The 14,648-nt window shown below is 39.0% G+C and overlaps 1 long non-coding RNA gene across 1 annotated transcript; it reads right to left on the reverse strand.

Annotated features, from left to right (window-relative positions):
* Positions 1 to 1,220: 1,220 nt before the first annotated feature.
* On the reverse strand, positions 1,221 to 5,173 carry LOC132853642 (uncharacterized). Its single transcript, XR_009649189.1, has 2 exons — positions 5,096 to 5,173; positions 1,221 to 2,243 (listed from the first exon to the last, which is right to left on the reverse strand). It is a non-coding gene; the product is annotated as an uncharacterized LOC132853642 (long non-coding RNA).
* Between the last annotated feature and the right edge of the window lie 9,475 nt (positions 5,174 to 14,648).

The raw sequence follows: 14,648 nt of genomic DNA on the forward strand, positions 1-14,648 counted from the left end.
GGGAAAAAAATGTCACTCTTGCCTGACTTCAAAACTTGAGAGCCCTCTATATATATATATATATATATATATCTTCTTATATTGCATTGTGCCTTACTATTGCCTTTTTTAGGTCAGTCATACAAAGAATTTCACTATATGTCATACTGTGTATGATTATGTATGTGACAAATTAATTTGAATTTGAATTTTATTATACATGATCAAGATTTGCCTCCTGAATGTACTCATATCCTTGATTTATTAAGTGTACATTTATGAAGACCTTAAAATCTCCAGGCTTTAAGTTCTCAATAATGATTAGTAAAAATAAAAATTTTGGCTGTCACAGCCTTGCTAATTCAATGACACTCAAGCGTGCTTGATATGTAGCGAGTTCAGCCTCACTTTAGAGAGTTCATTTTGAAAGCAAGATTTGAGAGACTCCTTATTCCAACTGCTCCCTCCAGCAATGGTTCCAAAGGACAGTGTGAGAACCAAAGTGCAGAGAAAACTCAAATGGACTGACTTTTAAAATTTACTAGAAAATATGAAAAATGTAAGGGAATAGTAAAAGGGAATTGTAAATGATCAATATATAACAAAATCAAACCACCGGCACTGTTGACCTACAAGGTGCAGACAGAAATTGGACTACTGTTGGTTGAAGAAGGGGAGGAGGAAGAGGGGTTCATAACCAGAGAGAGAAGAGGAAAGGCAGCAGTATATGTCTGAAAATAAGGACACTTAACATTGGTACAATGACAGGGAAAGTTAGAAAGCTGGAGACAAGGAAGGTAGATAGGTAGTGCAGGAGACCAGGTGGAAGTGGAGCAAGATACATAGTATTGGAGGGGATACAAACTGTTTTATTATGGTGTGGATAGAAAGATAAATAGGGTAAGAGTAATCCTTAAGGATGAAATTGTGAGGAATGTTTTAGAGGTGAAAAGATTGTCAGACAGTGTAATCAGTTTGAAGTTAAAAATTGAAAGGGTGATGTTGAATGTCATCAATAGTTATGCTCCACAAGTAAGCTGTGAGTTAGAAGAGAAGGAGAGATTCTGTAGTGAGGTGATGGAGAGTATTGCCAGATGGGAGAGAGTAGTGAATGGAGCAGACTTCAACGGGCAGGTTGATGAGGGGGACAGAGGTGATGAGGAGGTGATGGGCAGGTTTGGCTTTAAGGAAAGTGTTGTGGAAATATGAGAATCAATAAAGTCAAAAAAGGACACTAATAATAAATGAAAACAGCAAGTAACTTTATTCTCTGCACAGAGACATCTGTCACACACACATACAAAAGCAAGAATGTGATAGAGGTACTTCCTCTTCATACTTCCTCTTCCTCTTCCCCTGGCCCCAGACCCAGACTGAAACTGTGTTTAAGGAAAACAACTCCTTTTCTGGTGATACCTTCAATTGCTGACCTTTCTGTAGTTAGTGTGTTTGTGTCTGTGTGTCTGTCTGTAAGAAAGGAGAAGCATTTTCAGTCATGTACATATTGTTAGTTAAACTAGATAAGTCATATATGGTTACAGAATTAAAAATTTCCAGTACATTTCCCTCCTTTTTGTCCTTTAGGAAATTTTTGGCATACTAACATGCTTAACACTGTATTTTAGGCAATGAGCTTTCATGTTCAAAAAATGTTACTTGAGCGTAGTATAAGTAGGTTTATCTCTGCTGTGGGCTTTAGTCACTAGATAATAGATGTATCTGTTTTCTTCTTTAAGCACAGCATATTGCCCAGTAAACTCATTTCTGAAACTTTATCTAAAAGCCACAGCGATTCCTGCTCCCATACACAGGTCCACTCCCTAGCAATGGCTTAGGGAGTGATCCTGCAGAGACATGAACAGATCCCCTTCTATTAAATTAGCCATGGTTCTTGTCCATCAGGTGATATGAGTCCTTGCCAAACATGCCTCCTGTAAGACTGTTTTGATCTTGCAATGTTCAGAGTTTACACAACACAGGTCTTTCCCTTTCCCTTTCTTTCTTGCCTCTGGTCTTCTGAAAGTTCAGAATGTCTCTTGGATGGTTCATATAGATTGCGCTGGAACTTTCTTGCAATGGCTGGCATGTATCCACTTGGCTCTCTCCATGATCTTCAGGGCAGTCTGCATCATCAGCAGGATCTCTAACAGACCTAGCCACCTCTACACGCCTTCCAGTTATTTCGCCAGAAATCTTTAACCATGATCTCCTGGTTTCAGGGAGTGTAGATCAGTCTGCTTGGGCTCTAGTAAGGCATCTTTCACCTGTTTGTGGACAACAGACAAAGCAAAACACAGTTTCCTTGGGATTCCTGGAGGACCTATACCTGTATTCGAAGGTACCCATTTGTAATTGACATCTCAAATTCTATATATATAAAATACATATACAATTAAAGTTTAAAATTAATTTAAAGAATATTAACTTAAAATTTAAAATACTATATATCTATCCCTATCCTTAAAAACTCCCTGAGATGGCAAGGAAAAACTCCCTGAGATGATATAAGGAAGAAACCTTGAAATGAACCAGGCTCAGAAGGGAACCCATCCTCATTTTGGTGACACTCTACAGTAAATAATGTAAATGTTAAAAAAGAAGGCATGATAGTCTCTGGGCGGCTCCATTTACAACAATCCCATAAGACACTGGCTGACCATGCAGATCAATCCCTGGCAGGGTGAACACCGGGCAACGAGACTCCAACCAGCGGTAAAACATCAGGATTGACAAAGTAGCTTCATAAGGAGAGATAATCAGGCTAGGAACTCAGAACACTGGGAGCTTGGGAGTGGCATATATAGCTCGACAATGTAAATTGTGTGCAAAGTGCAGACAGGGATTTTGGCAAGACTAGCTATGACAGCATAACTAAAAGGTTAGAGCCAGTAGGTGTGACAGACATGAGGGCTTCCTGGGATGTAAAGCGTCCCACCACTCCACAGCCTGCAAACCTGAGCAACTTGCAAGTGTGGTACGTCGACAGCATCCACACATCCCAGTTCACCAAACACTCTATGCCCATGAACCCTCCAGATCTACTCTTTTTCTTATGAAGAAAAGCTATTCATAAAAAGCTAGACTAAAAAAATGTGATTTTTAGCCGGGATGTAAACACTGTCCTGAACACTAAGTGGAAGTTAGTTCCATAACTGTGGGGTTCTTTGAGAAAAGGCTCTGCCCCCTGCTGTAGCCTTTTGTACTTTAGGTACTACCAAATAGCATGCACCTTTTGATCAAAGTAGGCGTGATGGATCATAAAAAAACAAAAGATCTCTCAGGTACTGTGAGAGCAGATATACAGAGCATTTAAGCATTCATTTGCAGGGTTGATTGCTTATTTAGCCCCATAAATCAAAAATCAGCTTTCCTCGGATATCCTGGTGAACTTCTACCGCTGTGCAATAGAAAGCATCCTAACCAGCTGTGTCACAGTCTGGTATGGGAGCTGCTCTGTTGCAGAGCACAGGGCATTGCTGTGGGTGGTGAAAACCGCCCAGCGCATCACAGGGACTCCAATTCCTGCCATGGAGGATATCCACAAGAAACGCTGTCTGCGTCGAGCTCGCAGCACTCTTAAGGACTCCTCTCATCCTGCCCATAGACTGTTTTCACTTCTGCCCTCTGGCAGGCGTTTCAGGTGCCTCCGTACCAGGACTAGCCGACTAAAAAACAGCTTTTTTCCTAGAGCTGTCTCTTTACTGAACTCTGCCACTTGCTGATCCTATTGTCCTTCATTCTACTGCCAACCCCCCCAAAACACTCACACACCTCACACTATGCTATTGCGCTAATGGGCTATCTAAACTAAAACCTCTGATCACTTGTACATTTGCTCAATCACACCCCACAATTCGTTATTGCACTAATGGACTGTTTCATAAAATCATGCTCATTTGCACACTTGCTCTCCCTTTTTGCATTGCTGCTCACCATTGCTTACCATTGTATATACACACCTAATTTCTGTTCATAATAACAGCAATATATTATATTATGATCATAGTAGGGGGCACGGTGGCTTAGTGGTTAGCACGTTCGCCTCACACCTCCAGGGTCGGGGTTCGATTCCCGCCTCCACCTTGTGTGTGTGGAGTTTGCATGTTCTCCCCATGCCTCGGGGGTTTCCTCCAGGTACTCCGGTTTCCTCCCCCGGTCCAAAGACATGCATGGTAGGTTGATTGGCATCTCTGGAAAATTGTCCCTAGTGTGTGATTGCGTGAGTGAATGAGAGTGTGTGTGTGTGCCCTGCGATGGGTTGGCACTCCGTCCAGGGTGTATCCTGCCTTGATGCCCGATGACACCTGAGATAGGCACAGGCTCCCCGTGACCCGAGGTAGTTCGGATAAGCGGTAGAAGATGAATGAATGAATGAATGATCATAGTACATATCCTCCTGTATATTTCGGTTTATCGTAATACCAATATATTTTGTTTATAGCACATACCCTCTGTAAATTTTAGTTTATAGTAATAGACATCTGTATATTATGTTCATAGCACATATACAGTATATTCATCTGTATATTGTATTCACAGAATATGAATATATATATATATATATATATATATATATATATATATATATATATATATACACACATATATATACACACACACACATATATATATATATATATATATATATATAATGTGAGGGAGTGATGCTATCCCTCTAGATTAAACTGGTTGAGGCGGCCAAATATGAACAGGATTCTGGTTAGAGAATCAGACAGTGGAGGAGAGATTCTTCATACAGTAGCCTTTATTAACGTCTTTTGGTCCTGCAACAATCATCTGATGGCTTTATGAATGTGTGTGTGTTCTATAGGAACAATAAAGAAATACAATTATTGCTATATTCAAAAACATTAGCACCCTGACGTGTACCAAACATACAACAAACAAATGGCACTTAACAGATACAAATAGCTCGATGTTATCAGACATTGACGTGCTATTAATGTAAACACGTGCGATTCAGTATAATAACGCTGCCGATGCTAATGCTAATTAGCGCATTTTCTCACAACAAATTACGGTCGCTACGGATATCAATTTGTCAATAGTAACCATAACAATCACGGAACATCAATAACACATGCAATGTACTCACATTAAGGCATAAACGCACAATACAGAGCATAAAACAATCATGCAGGTATGAACTGAAAACTGCTATCTGCCATTGCGCAACACCATAATAGGTCCGTGTGGACACCAACATTTTCCATATTTGGTTCCTAGGACAGGCTTTCGTACAACTATATATATATATATATATATATATATATATATATATATATATATATATATATATATATATATATATATATATATATATATATATTCATCTGTACATTTATTCATAGTTCATAATACATATATATATATATATATATATATATCTGTAAATTACTTTTTATAGTATTAACCATATATTTTGTTACAGCACATATCCTTATGTAGATCTGTATATTTGTTCATAGTATGCACACAACTGTAAATCACTCCATATTACCACTTACTTAACTTATTTAAATCTTGTACAAACTGTATATCCTGCACTTGCTACTATTGCACTCTGGTTAGACCTAAACTGCATTTCATTGCCTTGTACTTGTACGTGTAATGACAATAAAGTTTAATCTAATCTAATCTAATCTAATCTAATAACAATATATATCATGAGTAATAATCACACAACAATCGTATTTTGTTATGAATTAGCATTTATTAATAAAAATATTGAAAACAATTTTGGTTTGAATGAAGTCTGTGTTTACTTGCAGTGGTAGTCCCTAAAACAGTTATTTTCATCTGAGAAGCACAGGCGAACATTGCACACATTGTGTTTGTGTATCCATTATTGTAGTGTCTGCAGCATCCTCTCTTGTCATAATGCACAAACATGTCTTTGCGTACATCCAGTGTGCTGTGGTCCAATGGCCTCTTGGCTGGGGGACTCACAACTGTATAGAATGGTCTCTTCTGAGGATCCAAAGGGATCCCTGATGTCACGTTCTGTTTGAATGTGTTCGTCTTCCCTGAAGATGGTCGCCCTCTCTTGCGTGTTGTGTTGTGTGTGTTCACTAGGATGAGAGAGGTTGCAAGTTGTGCCTGAAACTGTCTCCTCTTCAGTATCTCTTTCTCAGTCATCTTCAGAGCTTTACAGCCCCGCTTGTAGTGGAGCCAGGTGTTAATCACAGCAAGGATGATGGTGTTCCAGAAGATGTAAATGTATCAGTTGGCTTTGTCCCAGTGCTGAATCTTCTGCACAGGTTCTGGTCCAGCAAAGGATGACCAAAGTGTGACTGCACTGCTGTCATACCATTTGACAGTGCAGATGTTGTGGTTCAACTCCACTCGGACATCAAAGCTTCCTCTCCCCTCTTTCTTCAAGCTTTTCTCATCTTCAAGGTTGCAACCTTGCCTGCCTCACTGTTCCCACATAATGGAGCTTGACTACCAATGGGACACTGGTGAAGTAGTTGTCTGCATAGATCTTGTAGTTTTGACCCTTTGGAAGTGTGGAGGCGAGCTTCATCACAACATCACCTGACAGTCCAAGTTCAGATTTGGCTTGTCGTATTCCATCTACACTCCCTTGGTACACATCAAAGTCATACAGTATGCCAGACATTCTAGTTCTCACCCACAGTTTGAACCCCCAAGAACATATACTGCTTGATGTTACTGAATCTCCCCTTGAAAGGAATCATCATTTCATCCACAGAGTTGTGTTCTTCAGGTACCAGCTGCAGGCATCTCTCCCTGAATGAATTCTGCCATGGTCTGAGTTTCCAGAGTTTGTCCTTCTTTTCCATCTCTGACATAGTTAATTTGTTTGTAAAATGTAATGAAGTAAACAGAGATTGGAATCTGTTGCAGGACATCACATCAGAAATAGGGGTGTACTGTGAGTCTATCTCCTAATACATACGGACTCCAGACATTTGCATTAGGCCCATCTTCAGGTACATGCCAAGCATCTTCTCAATTCCCTTATTATTCGTGTTTACAGATGCTCCAAGCTGTACTCATTTGTGTTTCTTGTCAGAGCCTCAATAATGTCTTCTGTCACAAACTTTTGGAAGTACTCCAGTGGAGTGAGGAGGGAGGTGGCATCATTGGTGATTTCTGAACCAGAAAAATCAGTATTGGGACTGATAAACTCCTTTTTCAGCCAGCGAAACCAGTCACGGGGCATAGTGTGTTTCTTAGTTGGAGATTGATGTCCACATCATCATTGGCTGGGCAGTCAATGGGTTGGTGGTTTTCTTTGTCTATTTCACCTCTGTTGTAAACTTTTTCCAGAGAAGACCAGGAGACTTGGTCAGACCATATCCTTGTGCAGTAGTCTTTATTGTAGATACACGATGAAACGAGTCTGCAAGTCAGAGCGTACTGGCACGGGCGCTGCAGTCATCAAGTCTGACTTAAAGTTGTAATACATTGTAAATATACACATTTTAGGGGCAGTCCCATCAGATAGAGACAAAACACTCAGGTGACAATCAAAGCATGAAAGGATGTAACAGCCCCACACCAGATCCTGGAATTTCACCCACCCTTAATCCATTAACATAACAGTCTTTCTCAGACCCCTTCATTATCATAGAAACGAGTTCACCTCTGATGCTTGCCATTCCTTCTTGACTCAGTCCTTGAAACCCATTGCCACCTTAAACAATGGGACAAATGGTGCAAAGAGACAGATGATATCCTGAGTTACCTTGCCCCTTTCCTTTCATATTAATGAGATACAGGAACCACAAGTCTAATGTAAAGTTTGAATTTAACTAGCATTGTAACTTGATTTGGCTTCTACATGATCCACAAAATATGCTAGAACTAAAAGGAAATAAAACAATGACTTAAAATTATTTTCCCACACCTCCATCTTCATTCTCTGAGTCACTTGCATCAGTGTCATATGAGTCTATTTCAAAATCGCTCTCTCAATTTTAGACGGCAACAATCACATCCTGCACACTGAATAGATGACCTTTCTGCCCTGGTGGCATTCTGAAATGGAAAAAGTAAAAAAAAAAGTGAATAATACATATGGGGCTTATATTGTACTAGATAAACTGGAAGAATAGACAGGGTGGTAGACCATGTGTCGAGGTGTTACGGTTCAGCCCAGACTTTTGGCCATGTGCTTCTGTTTATGTTCCGTGACACGTCTGCCCCACCTTTGTTTACTCCTCCCCGTCTCTGCACACCTGTTCCCTATTGTTAATCGTCATGTCTATTATCCATGAATCATCGTCAGTGTACTCTCGTCCTTTGTCCTGTCTAGTTGTTGTCTTTGTTCCTGTTTTGTATTTATTATTTATTAAACCCTGTTTATTTGAAGCTATCCTGCGTATGCGTCTGTCTTCCTCCTCCCGGTTGTGACATGAGGGTAGAGATCTAAGTATTATCCATAAAAGTATTATCATTTCAATGCAAATCAAAATTCCACTACTACATTCAAACAATATTGTCTGGCTGGCCTATTATGCTCTCTACTTATCATACTAAAAGGAACACATGCATCCCCAAAGAGCACTTACAGGTTTATATTCAAGACCATTCACCATGAACAATGCAACAGCCATTCAACCAAAAAATCCAGAACATTCAGAGCCTGTTTTTCTATCTCCTAATTCTATAAACTGCTATTAGGCAACACTCATAAAAAATCTCAGGATCATTTAGAAGTTAAAAACAAACAAAAAACTACAAAGATACAGGGAGTTTCAGATACTGCTCTAGATGACGGAGTTTCAAATACCACATACAATTTATTCATGTGTTTAATTATGATCTAAGCTAAACTAAGTACAAATTTAACAGAAAAGCACATTTAGAGCTTAGTTACAATGAATCATATAACAGTTTAAATTTTAATTTGTGACCATGTGAGAAGCAAAGGCAATTTTGACTACCACTCAACTTTGTCCCAACATAGACTTAACAAGCTCTAAATCAAATTTGATGAATGTTTTCCAAAATAACAAAATATGTATGTGTTCTAGACATTGTATTAAACACAAAAAAATATGTAAGGAATTTTACACACTTGAATCTTGACAAATCTAGTCATGCAAAAAAGGAGATGAGCTCAACGCAAAGTTTGTAGGTAGAGTGAGTTCATGGCCAGATGAACTTATAAAAAAAGGACTTATAAAATACTTCTTCTATCTAATAGCATTGAGAGGACAAACAATAGAACCCATTACTATGTAAATGTGGTCTGGAGAAAAAATGTAAATGCAGAGACAAGCACAAAAACACATGGCAAACCATTCAAGCACAGGATCTGGGACTGGGGGTTGCTCGCTATTGGCACTCATGGAAGTCATAAGCAACACTAATGGGAGATTGGCCACTAAACTGCTGCTGTTTTTTGGTACTAAACTGCCGCTGTTTATATTATGACTTCTGCTGTTTTATATATATATATATATATATATAATATATAATATATATATATATATATATATATATATATATATATATATATATATATATATGTAAATATTTATATAGCCTGCCAAAATGTGGCAGACCAATGAGGTATAAGACATAAGTGAGAGGTTAGTGATGTCTTTCACTCAACAGACTCCATTGGATGAAGGATTGAAGGATTCACTCTCTCTCACTGCTGAACCTCAGCCAAGCCCCTGGGCCCATGCTTCACTGATGTCAAACAAGGTTCAGTTTAACCTAAGATGTGCTGCATTTTGACACCAAATAAAAGTTTCAGTTCTATTTATTCCCTGCTTCTGTGCTGTTCTGTGTTCTCCACCCAGAGTGTGCTACAATATATATGCACTGCTGCCCTTCAAGAATGTACAAAATAAAAAAGGTTTAAAAACTTATTTAAAAACTCTTCACCCTTGGTGAGAAGAAACACATGCTGAGGTAAGAGGTAAAGGGCCTTAAGCATCGGAAGTTAATGACTGTTCTCTGCTCCCTCACGCACACATTTGCCCAGGGGAACTGTTGGAGAAGAGAAAGAAGCCTGTGCCTGATCTCGCTGCATGCCGCCAGTCTCCTCGGTTTCCCTACACTTGCCCACACTTTGCTAGAGATCCTGAGCCACCTCTGCTGACTAGAAGGATGCTGATGCCTCTCCTGTGCTCAGGCTGTTAAGTCTTGCTACTGTCTATGTTTAAGTGAACTCTTTCTTTTCTACCTTTATTACTGGCAATAAATGTACAGTGGGGTGAAAAAGTGTTTGCCCCTTTCTGATTTTTTATTTTTTTGCACGTTTGTCCCACTTTAATTTTTCAGATCATCAAACAAATATTAATAATTAAATATTAATCAAAGATAACACAAGTAAACACAACATGCAATTTTTAAAATCATTTTAAATAATTTTTATTATTAAGGGAAAACAAAATCCAAACCCACATGGCCCTGTGTGAAAAAGTGTTCGCCCCCCGTTAAAACATATCTGTGGTTTATCACACCACACAGGGTGTTCAATTACTCTATACACACCCAGGCCTGATTACTGCCACACTTCACTTAAATCACTTAAATAAGACCTGACTGACAAAATGAAGTGGACCAAAAGATCCTCAAAAGCTAGACATCACACACAGTGATCCAATTGAGTAACAAATGAGAATGAAAGTAATTGAGATCTATCAATCTGGAAAAGGTTATAAAGCCAATTCTAAAGCTTTGGGACTCCAGCAAACCACAGTGAGAGCCATTATCCACAAATGGCAAAAACATGGAACAGTGGTGAACCTTCGCAGGATTGGCAAAGCCTACCAAAATTACCCAAAGAGCACAGTGAAGACTCATCCAAGATGTCACAAAAGACCCCACAACAAGATCCAAAGAACTGCAGGCCTCAATTGCCTCAGTTAAGGTCAGTGTTCATGACTCCACCATAAAAAAGAGACTGGGCCTGCTTGGCAGAGTTCCAAGACAAGAGCAAGAAGAACATAAAGGCTCGTCTCAGTTTTGCCAGAAGACATCTTGATGATCCCCAAAACTTTGGGAAAATACTCTGTGGACTGACGAGACAAAGGCTGAACTTTTTGGAAGGTGTGTGTCCCATTACATCTGGGATAAAAGGAACACTGCATTTCAAAAAAAGAACATCATGCCAACAATAAAATTTGGTGGTGGTAGTGTGATGGTTTTGCTGCTTGAGGACCTCAAACACTTGCTGTGATACATGGAACCATGAATTCTGATGTCTACCAAAAAATCCTGAAGGACAATGTGCCGCCATCTGTTCGTGACCTCAAGCTGAAGCGAAATTGGCTTCTGCAGCAGGACAATGATCCAAAACACACCAGCAAGTCCACCTCTGAATGGCTGAAGAAAAACAAATTGAAGACTTTGGAGTGGCCTAGTCAAAGTCCTGACCTGAATCCTATTGAGATGCTGTGGCATGATCGTAAAAAGGTGGTTCATGCTCAAAAAGCCTCCAATGTGGCTGAATTACAACAATTTTGCAAAGACGAGTGGACCAAAATTCCTCCACAGCACTGTACCAGACTCATTGCAAGTCATCGCAAACGCTTGATTTCAGTTCTTGCTGCTAAGGATGGCCCACCCAGTAGGATTAGGAGGCAAGCACTTTTTCACACAGGGCCATGTAGGTTTGGATTTTGTTTTCCCTTAATAATAAAAGCTTTCATTTAAAAACTGTTGTGTTTACTTGTGTTTACTAGTGTGAAACAAATGCAAAAAATATTCAAAAATCACTTTTTCACACCACTGTATGTCTGTTTGGCCTACCTAAGTTCTACCTTGTTTTTGCTGATTTTGTGGAAATAAATTGCTCTTTATTGATGCCACCCTGCATCTGTGTGTGCCTGTGTTCAGAATCTCCTGGCCCTGTGTCACCACTAGGGTTGCAAAGGGGTGGAGAGTTTCCGGTAAATTTCCGGAAACTTTCCACAGGAACTTAATCTGGGGAATTTTGGAAATATTCCAAATTGGAAACTTTACGGGAATTTATGGAAAATTACGGGAATTTATGGGAATTTACAGGAATTTATGGGAATTATTTGGAAATATAGGGAAATTTATATAAACTATATCATATACAAACATAAATAAACATTTTGTTTCGTCATAAGCAGACATGCATGCAAGGTAATACAAATTTAAAAAAATGACGTCTAAACTGATTTAATTATAAGTAGAACTTTAATTGATTCATTGTGTAACACAAAAGCATAATAAACATTATTATGCTTGTAATAAACATAATAAACTTAATAATTGTAATAAACATATTTCCCTATGATTGCTTATTAGGTCTCTGTTTCTGTGGTAGTTAAGGCCTAGAAAATGGTGATATATGGAGGGAAAACCCCCTTAAGTGATATATGGAGGGTTTTTTTTTATTTCAGGGGGAAGTGAGTGTGTGGGGGAGGGTCATCAAATTATCTGTACATGTGATAACACTCATAATTTACTGCTTATTAAGATTTAGTAAGGTTATTAAGTTTAGGTATTGAGTACAATTACGAATGTAGAATAAGGTAATGCAGAATAAGGCATTAATATGTGCTTAATAAGTACTAATAAATAACCAATATCCATTAATATTCTTGCTAATAAGCAACTAGCTAAATGACCCTAAAATAAAGTGTTACTGTGCATGTTATAGAAGAATGCAAGTACATGCAGGGGGTGTGGCCTCAATGGCCCTCCAGTAAGCAGTGTGCTGTGTGCAAGTGACTGAGGAATGCAGGGTACAAATTCAACTTAAATTGCATTAAATCAATTTTTTTTAATTCAAAAATTGTTTTAAACAAAACTATGCTGCAAGATTTTTTTAAAACTACATTTAAGTTCCTTATAGGCAACTCTGCATTTTTTTAAAATTCCCAGGTAATTTCCATATATTCCCATTAATTCCCATATATTCCCATTAATTCCCATATATTCCCGTTAATTCCCATGGAAAGTTTCCAGCCTTGAAAATTCCCGGAATTTTGCAACCCTAGTCACCACACTAGTGAAGAATGCAGGCATGAACACAGCACCCAGTGCTGGAAGCAGTATGGAGCATAACTTAAGCATGTGATGGAAGCCAGTCTGCAGTAGCAAGCCGCTACCACAATGCTCATGGCCTTAAAACAGCTTTCCCTGGCAGCCACCACTCCAAGCGAGAGCATGATGCCAGACAGCAGCTTACCAAGTTAAACACAGAGGATGATATTCAAGCCTTCCTGCAGACATTTGAGTGTGTCATGGTGCATAAAGCATGGCCTGAAGAGAACTGGGCTCGGATTCTGGCCCCATTTCTCTTTGGGGAAGCCTAGCTTGCCTTGCTTCACTCTGAGTGATGATGGTGTCTGTAAGTACACTACCATAAAATGTAAAATTCTGATATACTGTGGGCGAACATCTGTGCATGCAGCAGCAGACCACTGGGCCTACAAGGCTGGACACAACCCTAGAGGCCAAATATATGCTCTGCTCCTTATGGCCCCAATGCTGGCTGCAGCCTGAGCACCTTATGGCTGGCGAAGTAGCGGAAAGGCTTGTCATGGACTGGTTCCTGGAACACAACATCATGCAGGGAGGTTTTTGCACCTTTTCTGTACTATATTAATGTGTTGAGGTTGTATACATAAAATGATTGGCCAGATCTATCAAAAATAGGTCAAGATTGGCCCAGGTTCCCAGCCAAAACTCCAGCTGAAAAACTGTGGCAGTGTAGCCAGAACTCCATTCCTCAACCCAGAAAGGATACATGGCTCGGAAGGGAGGGGACGCACTCACATCATCCAAAGGTGAAATGCATTGTAAATTGTATTGTACATTGTTGGGTGTTGCTACTGGCAAGTGTTTAAGTGAACTCCTTATTTTCTACCTTTATTACTGGCATTCAATTTATGCCTGTTGGTACCCAAGTTCTGCCTTCTTTGTGCTAATTTTTTATAAATAAATTGCTCTCTGTTGATGCCACCCTGCCTCTGTGTGTGCCTGTGTTCAGCCTCCCATGGCCATGAGTTACCACATATAAATATACTGGTAACTTAACTGAGATAGCTCCTTCTGTTCCTTCGATTCCTTCTGTTCTCATGCTTGATTCATCCTGATGCTATACATCTGTTCTCATAGCATTTAAATAATTTTTTGCTTCTAAGGATGGATGGGACAGCTTTAATCCTTTATGGTACCATGTTGCTTCCAGGCAACATAACTTTAAGCTTTTTCAATAATTGAGACACCCATTTAATTGGTAAATGCTATCTCAGTGGAAAGGAACTCAAATAAAACTAACAAAAATGCAAAAAAAAAAAAAAGTGGTCACATGACCCAAGGGGGGCAATTTTTACTTCATCTTTCAGCAAAAATGCACAAGTCTCATGACCCCATATTTTGTCAGGTGAAAAATGCATTATTCACAAATTTTTCTCCAGATTATCATTTTAAAAAATCTAAGATAAAAAAAAATCTTTATCATATTAAAAAATCTAAGAAACTTTAACTGATAAGTAAAGAAGTATTTTCAAAACAGTTACATGACATATCAAATGTATCATAGGAAATCACAAAAAAAGTGATGAGGCAAAAATGTAGCGTAATGGAATAGCATAGGCCCATGTCAGGCATTCTAGGGTGGAATACAAGTATATTTTATTTCTAAGTAAAATAATAATTTTCTAAATGTATTTGCAAATAAG

The sequence above is a fragment of the Tachysurus vachellii genome, chromosome 11 (genome assembly GCF_030014155.1).
Source record: "Tachysurus vachellii isolate PV-2020 chromosome 11, HZAU_Pvac_v1, whole genome shotgun sequence".
In the NCBI taxonomy this organism is placed as follows: domain Eukaryota; kingdom Metazoa; phylum Chordata; class Actinopteri; order Siluriformes; family Bagridae; genus Tachysurus; species Tachysurus vachellii.